Consider the following 14492-nt stretch of genomic DNA (forward strand, 5'->3'; position numbering starts at 1 on the left):
TGAGGTTCTATGAAGTTTTAAGAATGACTTTGGTTAACAAGTCCTAGGGGGTTCCATGCTTTATGGTTCTTAGGTGCTTTCCTTGCACACCCTTCTCAATCAAAGCTGCAACTTTCATGGGTCCTAAGTTTCTACATTCAATCCCTTATGTGACTAATTTATGGTGTAGCATAACAACAAAGATGAGAAAACACAAGGTAGGATAGTGTTATTATCCACAACTCCGAAAACATTCTAAAGGGGAAGAGGTTGCGGTTCTTGGTGATGCCAAGAATTTTGGTAAAATGCAAGTTCCACTTTCAATTAAGGATGCACCAAGTGTTCAACAAAATCTTTAATAATAATGATCATGTTAGGGTAGCGTTAATCTAGGAGGGTTTTGATATAAACACAAACCTTCAAAATATGGTCAAGTCTCTCATAGAGAAAACCATAATCTTGTGGGTGAACTTAGTGGATTACATGGTAGCTATAAAGCATGAACTGGAACTGTTATAGGGGATCCATGTGGACCACCAGTGTCTTCTATTTGTTGGAAAACAACTTGATGACCATTATTTGATGGCTAACTAAAAGGTATGCAGAAGCACAACTCTTGCTTTGGTTTTGTGCCTACATAAAGGAATAGTGGCCAATGGAGCTCCTTCATCCTCAAACCATGTTTCTTCAAGAACAAGATAAAATATAAACCCTATACTTCAATTACTCTTAATCCTTCTCTACTTTGTATATAAATAGTGGGGAAATCAAAAGAGGTGCCAATGTTGGCAATGTAGAGCTAAGGAGTTAGTAAACATACTCCCATTATATGAATCACTTGTGATAATTTATAGAGGCAATGGTTTCTAGTGTTATATGTGATACTTCTATTAGTAGATCTCTTCAACCTAAACAAAGCATTATGAGGTGTATTTCTACACCAAAGGTTTTCTCTATTGTTCAATTTTCAAACCTTATTTATCATACACAAATTATTGAGGAGAGTCCTTAGTTTTAGAGAAGACTAAGGATTTTCCATTACTCCATGGTCCTTGTTTCCACAAAATCTACAAGGCCTTGGAGAGGGGTACCCTATAAGGCTTATCACTAGACTAAGTCACAATAATGAGCTGATGGTCCATTATCACCACAGTCAAAACCTCCTGCTCTTTATGGATTTTCACCAATGGGAGGAGTCCCAAAATGTATATAAGTTACCTAATAGGTAGTCTAATCTTAAAGGTGTGAGGTGACAAAGAGGCCTGCACGAGAAAGACAAAATTTAAGAACAAGGATCCAAGAGAAGGCAATTTGCTTTCCTCGAAGAGGCCAAAATATGACAACACAAGACCTAGGGTCTAGTTGATAGGTTGAGAGTTGGAATGACCAAAGGTCTAGGTGCAAAGAAATGATTTCCCACAACGTATTCCAACAAGGTTAAGGCACATGAAACCCTCAAGAAGCCCCCAAGTTGAAGCTAAACCAAATTAGGGTTTACCTTAGGGAAAATAACAAAAATGGAATGAATGCCCAACAAAATGGAACGATTTTGTGGCAACCACTCAACCCTCGATGTTTATAATTTCCAAGGTCCAAAATCCCTCTCCTTATCAATTCACACTAAGCACTAATTGGTTGCTTGGACTTAAGAGGGTTCAATTAGGAAAGAGAGAGAAACGAGTAAACTTTATGGATGAAAGTTGACTTGATCACCAACAAGACTTGGCCAGTGCCTCGTCCTTGGGTTGGTGGAGTCTATGGAGGTGATAGATTAGCCAATTCTTGCAAAGGAGTAAGGATATTTGATGTCTTAGCACAAACCCTAGTTATTTCCTTTGTGAGGGATTAAAGTCACTTGGGAGAGCTATAATCAAGATCACCAAGGGGAATGTCATTCACATATCATATAATGAGTAATGTATGCAATAATGAGACCTAGCTTCCATATAATTGATATTCAATAAATTAGAGCACAATAGAACAAACCCTAGATCATCAATTTATTCCATACATTAGACATAAGCATAAAGATTACACAAAAATATGTACACTTACAAGATGAAAATGCATGAGCATTCCATTATCAATCCAAGACAAGTCCTCCAAAGTCAAGAATGATCTCCAATAACCAAGTATAATCCATAGGTCACACTTTGCTAAAGAGAAAAGAGGCTAAAATTCTATTAAGAGAGGTTGAATTGTCTAAATGATGATGATGATGAACAAAATGGTCCTTTCATCAATTTATATGAGGAGGATGAGTTCTCAATTAGCCTAAAATCACCTATGAAACAAGTAGAATCACATTGATACAAGCTTGGGTTACAAGCCAACCCAACTAACTTAGACATAAACTTAAGAGAAAGCCCACACATATGAGCTATGGGGACTAAAATGCTAACGTCATCCATGATATGAGCTCCATGTGGCATGTGTTGAGGCTTTTGAGTCTCAAACAAGGTGTAGAAGCCTCTAAAAAGCATCCTATGAGGCTTGTATCTCAGATCTTTGTCAATATCCCTTTGTGGACCTAAATATCCATTATGGGGCACAAAAGGTGGCCCCCCTAGGTCTCCAATTGCTCAAAATGTCCATCTCCAATCCAACGTTGAGGGCTTTCCAGGTGCTACTACCCCTCCCAAGTCTCTGAAGGTGAGGTCATCCTCATCTGGGCTTTGGATTAGCTACCATCTCTAAGAGAGTGCTAAGGCCGACCTAGGGGCATTTTGGTCTAGGTGCATCATCCTAAAGAATTGCCAACTGTAGTGCAAAGTAGTAGAACGTATTGGGCGCAGAAGGTGTCCAGGGCTAGGTGTGAAGTGTTGCTATTGCTCAGAAACTTAAGGCCCTCAATGCTTCACACGTGGGTGTAAATATACTTCTCAAATGGCTTGGGAACCTGTGGATAATGTGCCCAAAGCCTGGGCTATGGAACTATATGACAATTACAACATAAAGTCTAGTGAAAGAAACCAATCATCAAGTACAATAATTATTTTTGCATCTAAGTGAACCAAGTTTAAATGCAAAGGGATATTTAATACTTCAAATGAGATTTCCCTTCCAAAATGGGGCCTTGAACTCGCAATGGTGTTTCCTCCAGAGTTAGGAGTGGCTAAAGGACAACCCTATTAGGTGTTTCAAGCCCCTAAGGAGAAATAACATTTCCTTACTCCACCCTTCAATCGATAAGTATGTAAACAAGTATAATTGTTGGCTCCATTAAAACATTAAAATTTAAAAATTAAAAGTAATAAACAAAAAGTTAAAAGTAATAAATAAAAAGTTAAGAGTAAATAAAAAGGGATAGGTGTAAACATTTAATTGTTGGCTCGATTAATAATAAAATGTTAAAGTAATAAAAATAATAAAATTCAATTTGTTATATTTTGATTTTGTTATTAACTTGTGCATAGGCATTGTTACAATACCATGGGCCAATATTGTGGCTTATCGGTACCACATGCCCAAAAACCATAACTTATTTCACAACCAAAGTATTTTATAACAATATAACAAGATTCTTAACCATGGATATTCACCCCCCTCACTTTACTATAGATATTATTAACTTGTAAATAGGCTTTGTTACAATACCAAGAGCCAATACCATGGCTTGTGAATACAATGTGCCCAAAAACATAATTTATTTCACAATCAAAATATATTTATAACAATATGACAAGATTCTTAACCATAGATATTAATCGGTACTTTACCATGGATATTATTAACTTGTAAATATGCTTTGTTATAATACCATGTGTCAATACCATGGCTTATCAATAATGCATGCCCAAAAGACATAACTTATTTCACAATTAAAATATTTTATAACAATATGACAAGATTCTTAACCATGGATATTCACCCCCACTTTTCCATTGATATTATGAATTTGTGAATAGGCTTTGTTACAATACCATGGGCCAATACCGTGGCTTATGAATACCACATGCCCAAAAATCATAACTTATTTCACAATAAAAATATTTTATAACAATATGACAAGATTCTTAACGAGTGATATTTACCCTCATTTTACCATGGATGTTATTAACTTGTAAATAGGCATATTCAACTTCACCTTACCATTGATATTATTAACTTGTAAATATGCTTTATTACAATACCATGTGCCAATACCTTGCCTTATCAATACGCATGCCCAAAAAACATAATTTTTTTCACAATAAAACTATTTTATAACAATATGACAAGATTCTTAACCATTGATATTCACCCCCACTTTACCATGGATATTATTAACTTGTAAATAGAGTTTGTTACAATACCATGGGCCAATTCCATGGATTATCAATACCACATGCCCAAAACCATAACTTATTTCACAATCAAATATATTTTAGAAAATATTTAATTTAATTTAATAAGATTTTTTAATTGCAGCTAAAAGGAAAAAGGTTATAATTACTTCTGAGATATATCTAAACCCTTTATCCTCACGACTACCAAAAATATTCTCATAGAAATTAAATCAAGGTTTTAATAAAATTAAAAATGAGAATACTCTTATGTATAAAGATGTGAAATTTCTATAATATATATAATATTATTGAGAACTAGCATAAATCTATCTTAACTAAAGATCCAAGCAATGAGACCAAGCAAAGTGACTAACAATAAGTGTTGATAATATCGCAGATATTTAAAAATATCACGATAATTTATATCGGTAATATTTAAAAATATAAACATATGGCCGAGTAAATATCGGCAAGATATAGCCATATTTTTGAAAATATTGTCTATGTTTAAAAATCTCAAGAAAAAAAATAAAAATAAAAATTAATAATAATAATAATAACAATAATTAAATTCATTTGCTGATATTGCTGACAAGATGTTGAAATTCACCGATCTTGCTGCCAAGATGTTTTCAACCAATATCGGCGAATTTCAACATCTTGTCGGCAATATGTCGAATGAATTTATTTATTTTTAGATACTTTCATAAACAAAAATTATACAATGGGATCAAATTTAAGAGAGAAGGGGGGTCGAAGATAGTGATAAATGAGGGTGAAGAGAGAGAGAGAAAAAGAGAGAGAGTTGGAGGGGGGAGAGAGAGATAGAGAGATAGAGGTGGAGAGAGAGAAAGGGAGTGACAAAGGAGAGATGGAGAGAAATAGGGAGAGAAGTGGAAGAGAGAGAGAGTGTGATGGGGGGGGAGACAAAGGGAGGTGGGAGAGACAGGGAGATGGAGGAAGGAAGAGAGAGAGGACCCAAGAGAGAGAAGGAGAGAGATGGAGTTGGAGGGGGGTGAGAGGGAGGGAAGAAGAAATACATACATGGAGAAAGGTGGAGAGAGAGAGGGAGTGATAAGGGAGATATGGAGAGAGAGTGAGGGAGAAAGGAGAGTGGGAGGAAAGAGAGAGAAGTAGAGAGGGAAAGGGAGAAAAGGGGAAGAGAGAGGGAGGGAGAGAGAGAGAGATAGATATGGAGAGAGTGTGTATGTTTAGAGGGTGAGATAGATAGAGGGAATAAGAAAGAGACACATAGATACAAATATATATATATATATATATATATATATATATATATATATATATATATATATTATATAATATTATATAACTAACCTAAATCCATCTTAACCTAGAATCTACCAAGTGCCGAGAGGGATCAAATCTTTCAAGGTGCAAAACATGAGGAAAGATTTTCACCTCAAGATTTGATCCCTCTCGACACTTGATGGACCCGGGTTTAAGATGGATCTATATTTGTATCTATGTGTCTCTTTCCTATTCTCTCTCTTTATCTCACCCCCAAAACATACACACTCTCTCTACTATCTATCTCTCTCTCTCTCTCTCTCTCTCTCTCTCCCCCTTGTCACTCACACTCTCTCTTCCCCTTCTCTATCTCTCTCTCTCTCCCCCCCCCTTGTCACTCCCTCTCTCTCTCCACATTTATCCCTCTATGTATTTCTTCTTTCATCCCTCTCTTTCCCCCTCCAACTCCATCTATCTCCCCCCCCCCCTCTCTCTCCCTTTCTCTCCCACCTCCCTTTGTCTCTCCCCCCGTCACTCTCTTTCTCTCTTCCCTCCAACTCTATCATTATCTCCCTCCCTCTCTCCTTCTCTCTCTCCCCTCCAACTCTGTCACTATCTCCCTCCCTCTCTCCTTCTCTCTCCGCCCTCCATCTTTGTGTCTCCCTCTCTCTCTCTTCTCATTCTCTCCCTATCTCTCTCTCCTCTCCTCTCCTCTCTCTTCCTTCCTCTCCTCTCTCCTTCACTCTCTCTCTCTCCCCCACTCCAACTCCATCTCTCTCTCTCTTTCGCCCCATCCCTCTCTCTCTTCGCCGCCCCCCCCCCCCCCTCTTTCTTAAATTTTATCCCATTGTATTCATGCACCCATAATTGATAGGCCATGGTATTATAACAAAGCCTATTTACAAGTTAATATCCATGGAAAAGTGGGGGTGAATATCTATGGCAAAGTGGAGGTGAATATCCATGGCTAAGAATCTTGTCATATTGTTATAAAATATTTTGATTGTGAAATAAGTTATTAAATTTGGGCATGTGGTGTTGATAAGCCATGGTATTGGCCCATGGTATTGTAACAAATCACATTCACAAGTTCATAATATCAATGGCAAAGTGGTGGTGAATATCCATGGTTAAGAATCTTGTCATATTGTTATTAAATATTTTGATTGTGAAATAAGTTATGTTTTTTTGGGCATGTGGTATTGATAAGCCATGATATTGGCCCATGGTATTGTAACAAATCCTATTTACAAGTTAATAATATCCATGGTAAAGTGGGGGTGAATATCCATGGTTAAGAATCTTGTCATATTGTTATAAAATATTTTGATTGTGAAATAAGTTATGTTTTTTGGGCATGTAGTATTGATAAGCCATGGTATTGGCCCATGGTATTATAACAAATCCTACCTACAAGTTAATAATATCCATGATAAAATGGGGGTGAATATCCACACTTAAGAATCTTGTCATATTATTATAAAATATTTTGATTGTGAAATACGTTATGATTTTTGGGCATCTGGTATTGGTTTTGTAACAAAGCCTATTGACAAGTTAATAACAAAATCAAAATATACTGCTACTAGGATTAGAGCCTAGAATGCATATTCTTGCCAACAACATCTCTGATGATAAGCCCATAAAGTTAGACCTGTTAGCTCATCATGATCTGGGCCCCATCCCATTTAGATTCAGCCCTCTTTGGGTGAAGGAGGCTGATTTCATGCAAACTGTCAAGGAATGCTGGAACCAACCAGTCAAAGGATTGCCATTCTATATTTGGGAGGAAAAACTCAGAAGGGTGAAAAGAGCCCTAAAAAGATGGGCCAAAACGCTGTCCAACCCAGCCACAATAAGGAAAACCATTAAAGCAGCTCTTGTTTCTCATCAAAATGGTACGGAAATCACAATGCTTACAAAGGACTCATTAGAACAAGAAGCCCATTTGCAACAGCAATATCACAAGGCCTTCTTAGCTGAAGAAGAGTATTGGAGAATGAAATCTCGGAACCTCTGGCTCAAGCAGGGGATAGGAACACTGCTTATTTTCATAAACAAGCCCAGGCAAGGAAATGTTTCAATACTATCTCAGAGATTAAAGAAGAGGGAGATATCCATAAGGATTTTGAGCATATAAAGAGAGCTGCGTTTACTCATTTCCAGAGCCTATATAGTGAAGACAAGGACCCAAGCCACTATCCGGAGCTGTTAATTAATATACCCTCTGTAATTTCTCAGCAAAGTAATGAATCTCTGGAGGCCAAAGTCACTAAAGATGAGGTGAAAAAGGCGCTCTTCGACATGGACCTGGATAAGGCCCCTGGGCCGGATGGTTTCTCTGCTAGATTCCTCCAAGCGTGCTGGTTGATTATTGAAAAAGATCTTCTCAAAATGGTACAAAAATCCAAAAATATTCAGAAAATCGGAGGCAGTACCAATTCTGCATTTTTAGCACTCATACCCAAGGAAAAAGGTGCCAATAACTTCAACAGATTTCGGCCGATCTCTCTATGTAATACAAGGTACAAATTGATCACCAAAGTAATTGCAAACAGATTGAAGTTTATCCTCCCCAAAATAATTCCAAAGAATCAAGGAGGCTTCATCCATGGAAGGCAGATCGTGGACAACTTTCTACTGGTCCAGGAAGCAATACACTCAAGTCTACTCCGAAAAGAGCAAGGTATGGTGATCAAACTTGATTTAGCAAATGATTTTGATCGAGTCAATCATAGCTTCCTTTTGAATGTTATGTGTAAGCTTGGTTTTGGAACAAACTTCATCAATTGGATCCGGGCATGCATCTCGGAGCCATGGATAGCTCCTCTTGTTAATGGAAGAGCCACAGACTTCTTTAAAGCCTCGAGAGGACTCAGATAGGGGTACGCTCTATCCCCCCTGCTCTTTTTCACCCAGGCCTCAGCCCTCAGCTTCCTGCTAGATAAAAAGTTGCAGGATCAAGAAATTAATGGTCTGCGCATTGCAAGAGGGACCAAAAATATCAATCATGCTTTGTTTGCAGATGACACATTGCTGTTAGGTCTCGCCTCTGTTCCCTCTGCCACAAAGTTCAAAGAGGTCCTGGATGAATTTAGTGAAGCTTCAGGTAGTGTTGTTAACAAGAGAAAATGCCATATTTTCAGTTGGAATACTACGCCTAGGCTGCTATCTGCCATATCCAGATGTTTGGGATTCGAAGCTTCCTCCTCCTGGTCTTCCTTTAAATACCTGGGCCTCCCAATATCTCAAAAGAGACCAACCAGCAAAGATTGGCTACCGCAGTTAGAAAAGTTCAAGGCAAAGATTCAAGCCTGGGGATATTCCTGGCTGAATGCTGCAGGAAAAACAGTCTTAATAAAATCTGTTCTCAACAGCTTGCCCCTATTCCAATTCGCAGGACTCCTCGCTTCGGCATCCATTCTAAACAAAATGGAGGAATATATAAGGAGGTTCTTCTGGAAGGGAGGGAAACAAAATGAAAAAAAGATCCCTCTTGTCAGCTGGGACATCATCTCCAAGCCGTTGTGGGAAGGTGGCCTAAATTTTAAGAATCTTCATCATCAAAACGTGGCAATGGCTGCAAAAATCATGTGGAGGATCATCGCCCCCAATCCTGGCTGGGCCCAAAAGGTGCTCTGGAAAAAATATTTCAGAGGTCCAAGATCCAGATGCTTAGAAAATGCGATTCACCTGCCTAATTCGACATTCCTCAAAATGTGTGACAGAGCCGCATCTCTAATCACCGCCCACTCTTACTGGATACTAGGCAACGGAAAAAAAATCAATATCTGGTAGGATAGAATCATGAACAAAGAGCCAATAGAAGTCAGAGCCTCCATTAATTCGCTGCGCTGTTGGATGGACAGAGAAGGAATGAAATATCTGTGGGATATTTCATGCTGGAATAACTTGATTTGGGCAAGCTGGAAGCGATTAAATGTGCTGGACAACCTGAACTCCGAGTGGATCACGCTGTTAGACGCCCTCCATGGATTGGCACCCACGCATTCGAGGAAGAGAGATGAGATGGGCTGGGGGCCAAAAGCCAAAGGATATGCAGTCGCTCAGGGGTATGCCAAATTGATCGAAAAACCTCACGTTCCTCCGAATCCAGCTCCGTGGCAACGCATTTGGCAACAGCCCTCATGGCCCAAGGTCGATTTCTTTGCCTGGGTCTACTGTCACGGGAAAATATTAACTTATGATAACCTGCAGAAAAAAGGCTTCCACGACCCTTCCATGTGTCCTCTGTGTAATGAAAGCGCTGAGACAACAGTCCACCTAATGCTAGAATGCAGCTTCTCCAAGCAGATCTGGTCCTATTTTACTCATGATTTGGATCCAAAATTCACTGTCCCTTGCTCCACTTCTGATCTCTTCTCTGAATGGTCAAACAGATTCCCAGGTCCTCCTCCTAAAAATCTGATTATCAAGGCAACATGGGCTGTCCTCCCAAAAATCATTTGTTGGCAGTTATGGATAGAGCGCAACAAAAGAATATTTAGAAACACAAAACAGAGTCACAAAGTCTTGGAAACCAAGATAAAAAGCCACATAAAGGAATGCTTGATTGATATAAAAGACGACACCAACCTCAGACAACAGGATATAGCATGGGGATCAATGCTAGAACTCCAATTTCAGCCAGCAGTCAAAAAAGCCCCCATTATCAAAGAATGGCAAATAAGAAAACCCGAGAATGACTTTCAAGAGTGGCTTAAATCGCAAGCAAGGCACTTCCTTTTCTTTGATGGAGCAGCAAAGGGAAATCCGGGCAAAGCTGGTGTAGGAGGTGTTGTCCTAAATCAAACCGGGGAAAAAATTCACTCCTACGCCTGGGGACTAGATTACACCACCAACATTCAAGCTGAGGCCTTGGCCCTCTTCCAAGGACTCAAGATCCTTAAAGAACTGGACATAAATGAAGCAATTGTCATAGGCAACTCTCAAGTCATTATAAATGCAATGGTTACCAACACCCCAGTATAGGACCTCAATCTAGCAAGGCTGATTACCAGGATCAAAGGTATGGAAAACAACTTCCAGGACTTGAAGTACTATCACGTGTTGAGAATTCATAATAAAAAGGCGGACATTGAAGCCAATAAAGCTATCCTTCTCTCTGCTGGGATCAAGCTGAAAGAGGATGAAGAATCATGGGATCCCATTCCATAAATAGACTGCTGCCATGTTCTACTGTCTGTTACTAAACCAATTTGTTTGTATTTTCAAGTGGGGGAAAATCTCCGAAATTAACTCAGTGGGGGTCTATCCAAGGAAGAAACTTGTAAGCTTCAGCTACATCCTTAGCGAAGAAATGCAGCAGGACAAAGAAGCTCAAAATGTAATCAGATTTTGGAATTTTTCCCAAGATTAATACAAAGCACCATAACCGTTCCTGTAAAAAAAAAAAAAAAAAAAAAAAATCAAAATATAACAAATTGAACTTTATTATTTTTTTTAACTTTCACTTTTTATTTTTAATTGAACCAACATTTAAATGTTTACACTCCTCAGGATGGTTTACCTTACTTTTAACTTTTTGTTTATTACTTTTAACTTTTATTTTTAATCGAACCAACATTTAAATGTTTACACTCATCCCCGATATCACTTTTAACTTTTATTATTTTTTAATTGAACCGACCTAAACATCTACCCTATATTGGGTTGTAGAGCACCTCTTGGCAAAATAATGATGGTATGGAGGGGAGAAGACTTCATGGACGAATTCCATGGTCAAAGGGACCAACATGATGGGGGAGAAGACTTCATGGACGAATTCCATGGTCAAAGGGACCAACATGATGGGAGAATTGTGGATGCATGAGTTATCGACTTGGCCTTTATTTTTCCACCCCTATTGAATTCCTTTTACTTTTATTTGATTTTTCTTTGTATTACTGTAGCTCAAAAGGTTAAAGCTTGTTTTATATGATGTAGAACAATTGTATTACCCCTTAATTATGAGGAAACTCATTTCCCAGCAGGGTTGGTACATAAAAGGGTCCTTTTTATAGATTTGGGGTTAAGATGGATCCCTCTCTCTCTCTCTCTCTCCACATTTCTCCCCTATGCCTTTCTTCCTATCTCCCTCCCTCTCCCCCTCAAACTCCATCTCTCTCTCCTTCTCTCTCTTGAGCCCTCTCTGCCTTCCTTCCTCTCTCTCCCTTTTTCTCCCACCTCCCTCTGTCTCCCCCCATCACTCACTCTCTCTCTTCCCTCCAACTCTGTCACTATATCCCTCCATCTCTCATTCTCTCTCTCCCCTCCATCTTTGTGTATCCCTCTCTCTCCTCCCCTGCTCTCCCTATCTCTCTCCTCTCCTCTTCTCTCTCTTCCCTCCTCTCCTCCCTCCCCTACTCTCTCTCCATCTCTCCCTTGTCACTCCCTCTCTCTCTCCCCCCCTCTCTCTCTATCCATGTTTGTCACTATCTCCCTCCCTCTCTCTCTTAAATTTGATCCCATTGTATTGTGTTTAAGAAAGTATCTAAATTAAAAAAACTCAATTGGTTGTAAAATATTAAATCTATATTTTGGATCAATCATGTCAAAGAAAATACAATAATGAAAAGTTTAAAAAAATCATGCTCTATCTTTACCCTATTATGAAATATACTTTTTCACTGGAATCTAGTAAAATAATTTCAAGAAAGAATGTTATTTTTTATTGTTTAAAATGAATTTTTGAATGCATAAATGGATTCAACACCCTGAAAACCCCATGGCACTCAAATTCTACACTTAAACTCTTTTTTATTTTTTATTTTTTTACGGTATTTTGATTAAAATTAACCAGAAAAATGTTGTGGAAATTGTCATTTCGTATATAAGTTAGACTATGTTTTTTAGTAGGCGTGAGGATAGAGGGTTTAGATATATCTCAAAAGTAATTATAATATTTTTCCTTTTAAATTAAATTAAAAAAATGTTATTAAATAAAATTAAAATAAAATATTTTGATTGTGAAATAAATTATGGTTTTTAGGCATGTGGTATTGATAAGCCATGGTATTGGCAAAGACTATTTACAATTTAATAATATTAATGGTAAAGTAGGGGTGAATATCCATGATAAAGAATCTTGTCATATTTTTATAAAATATTTTGATTGTGAAATAAAAGATTCATCTTAACTCCGGATCTACCAAGAAACGAGAGGGATCAAATCTTTTTTCATCTTAAAATATTTGCATTTCAAATGATTTGATCCCTCTCGATGCTTGGTAGATTTGGAGTTAAGATGGATATAGATTTGATCTCTCTCAATGCTTGGTAGATTTGGAGTTAAGATGGATCTAGACTGGTTTAATTCTCCCCTTTAAGTAGATTATATTCCACATGAATACCATGGGTTTTCATAAACCTGGAGCTCAAAAACCACTGGTAACTTGACCAAGCGAAGTCTACCTTAACTACCCAACAAAAATTAAAGTTCACTATGGAATGTGAAATCAATCAGAGCCTTTCTTTCCTTGACGTTCTTATTTCCAAAAAGGAGGATGGTTCTTTCTCCCACCAGGGCTTTTAGAAGAAAAATCACACAGAGCAATCTTCATGCTAAGTCTCATCATTTCCCTACTCAAAAGTTGGATGTTCTCAACACTTTAATTACTCGTGCGTTAAGAGTTTCTGATGAAAACCACTTTAATGTTGAGAGAACCCATCTCCTTAATGTTTTAAAAAATAATGGATATAGTAGGCACCAGTGTCTCAAAGCTTTCCTTAAAGTTGACAAAGGTCCTAAGGTTAAAAAATATCCCAAAGATCGGGCTTCAGGGGTGCATCTTCCATTTATCCAAGGAACCATTGATAAGATTGCTAGGATCCTTAGGAAGCATAAGGTTCAGTCAACCTTTAGGCCCCTGAACACAATTCACAGTTCCCTTAGATCGGTAAAAGACCCTGTGGACCCTAAGAATATGAAAGGTGTTTATGTAATCCCATGCTCTTGCAGGACACCCTACGTTGGTGAAACTAACCGTTCAATAAATCAAAGGATCCATGAGCATGCAGCTGACATCAAACATGGGAGGACCCGCTCCTCAGCATTGGCAAAGCATGCAGAGAAGACAAAACACCACATCTGCATTGAAGAAGCCTGAGTCATTGCTAGGATTGATCATTTTCATCACCACAAGTTTAGGGAAGTGATAGAGATTGAGAAGAGGCCAAGTAATCTGAATAGAGATGATGGGTGGAAAATTAGTAGTTGTTGGGTCCCTGCCCTTTCTTCCTAAGAAGTTTTTATTTCTCTTACTCTCCTTTGCCTTATTTTTATATTTTTATTTATTTACTTATTACTATTTATATTAATTTATTTATCTATTTTATTCTTATTTATTACTTCCATTATATATATATATATATTTCATCTCATTATTAACTTATTTATTTTTAAATTTTATAGGTTATATATTTATATATATATTTATGTGTTCAAATTGTCATCTATATTTCCTTACTATTCTTTATTCATAATTTTATATTATTCTAAAAAAAGTAGTATTATTATTATTATTAAAATTAACTAATTAATTTTTTAGCGAGTTGTCTTTAGTGAGACTTTTTGGAAGCTTTTCTGGTGGATTTTCCGGTCTAATTTCTCTAAAATCCGGCAAGAATTTATTGAAATCACAAGTTTGATGGGTAACCCCTGCACAATCCAAGTGCCCTAGGGGTTTTTCAGGGTGTTGAATCCATATATACAGTGAAAAAACCAGTTTAAATAACACAAATCAAGATTTCACCTCAAAATTTTCCACCAGATTCCGACACTGGAAAGTCCAAAAAGTCGCACTGAAAACAACTCCATTTTTTAATCCCTTCTTGTAGGAATTTACTGGGTAATTTCCTTATATTGAACACCAAAGGACACTGCTCACAAACATATCACAGATCAGTACACCAATATTCTTGACGTGGTTAAAACCCTCAAAGAGGGAAACAGTCCATGGCCTGAGCCAACACAGCCACTTCAAGCAATATTATTAA

The sequence above is a fragment of the Pinus tabuliformis genome, chromosome X (genome assembly GCF_031772625.1).
Source record: "Pinus tabuliformis cultivar Carrire ecotype Pingquan chromosome X, CPIR1, whole genome shotgun sequence".
Taxonomy (NCBI): Eukaryota; Viridiplantae; Streptophyta; class Pinopsida; order Pinales; family Pinaceae; genus Pinus; species Pinus tabuliformis.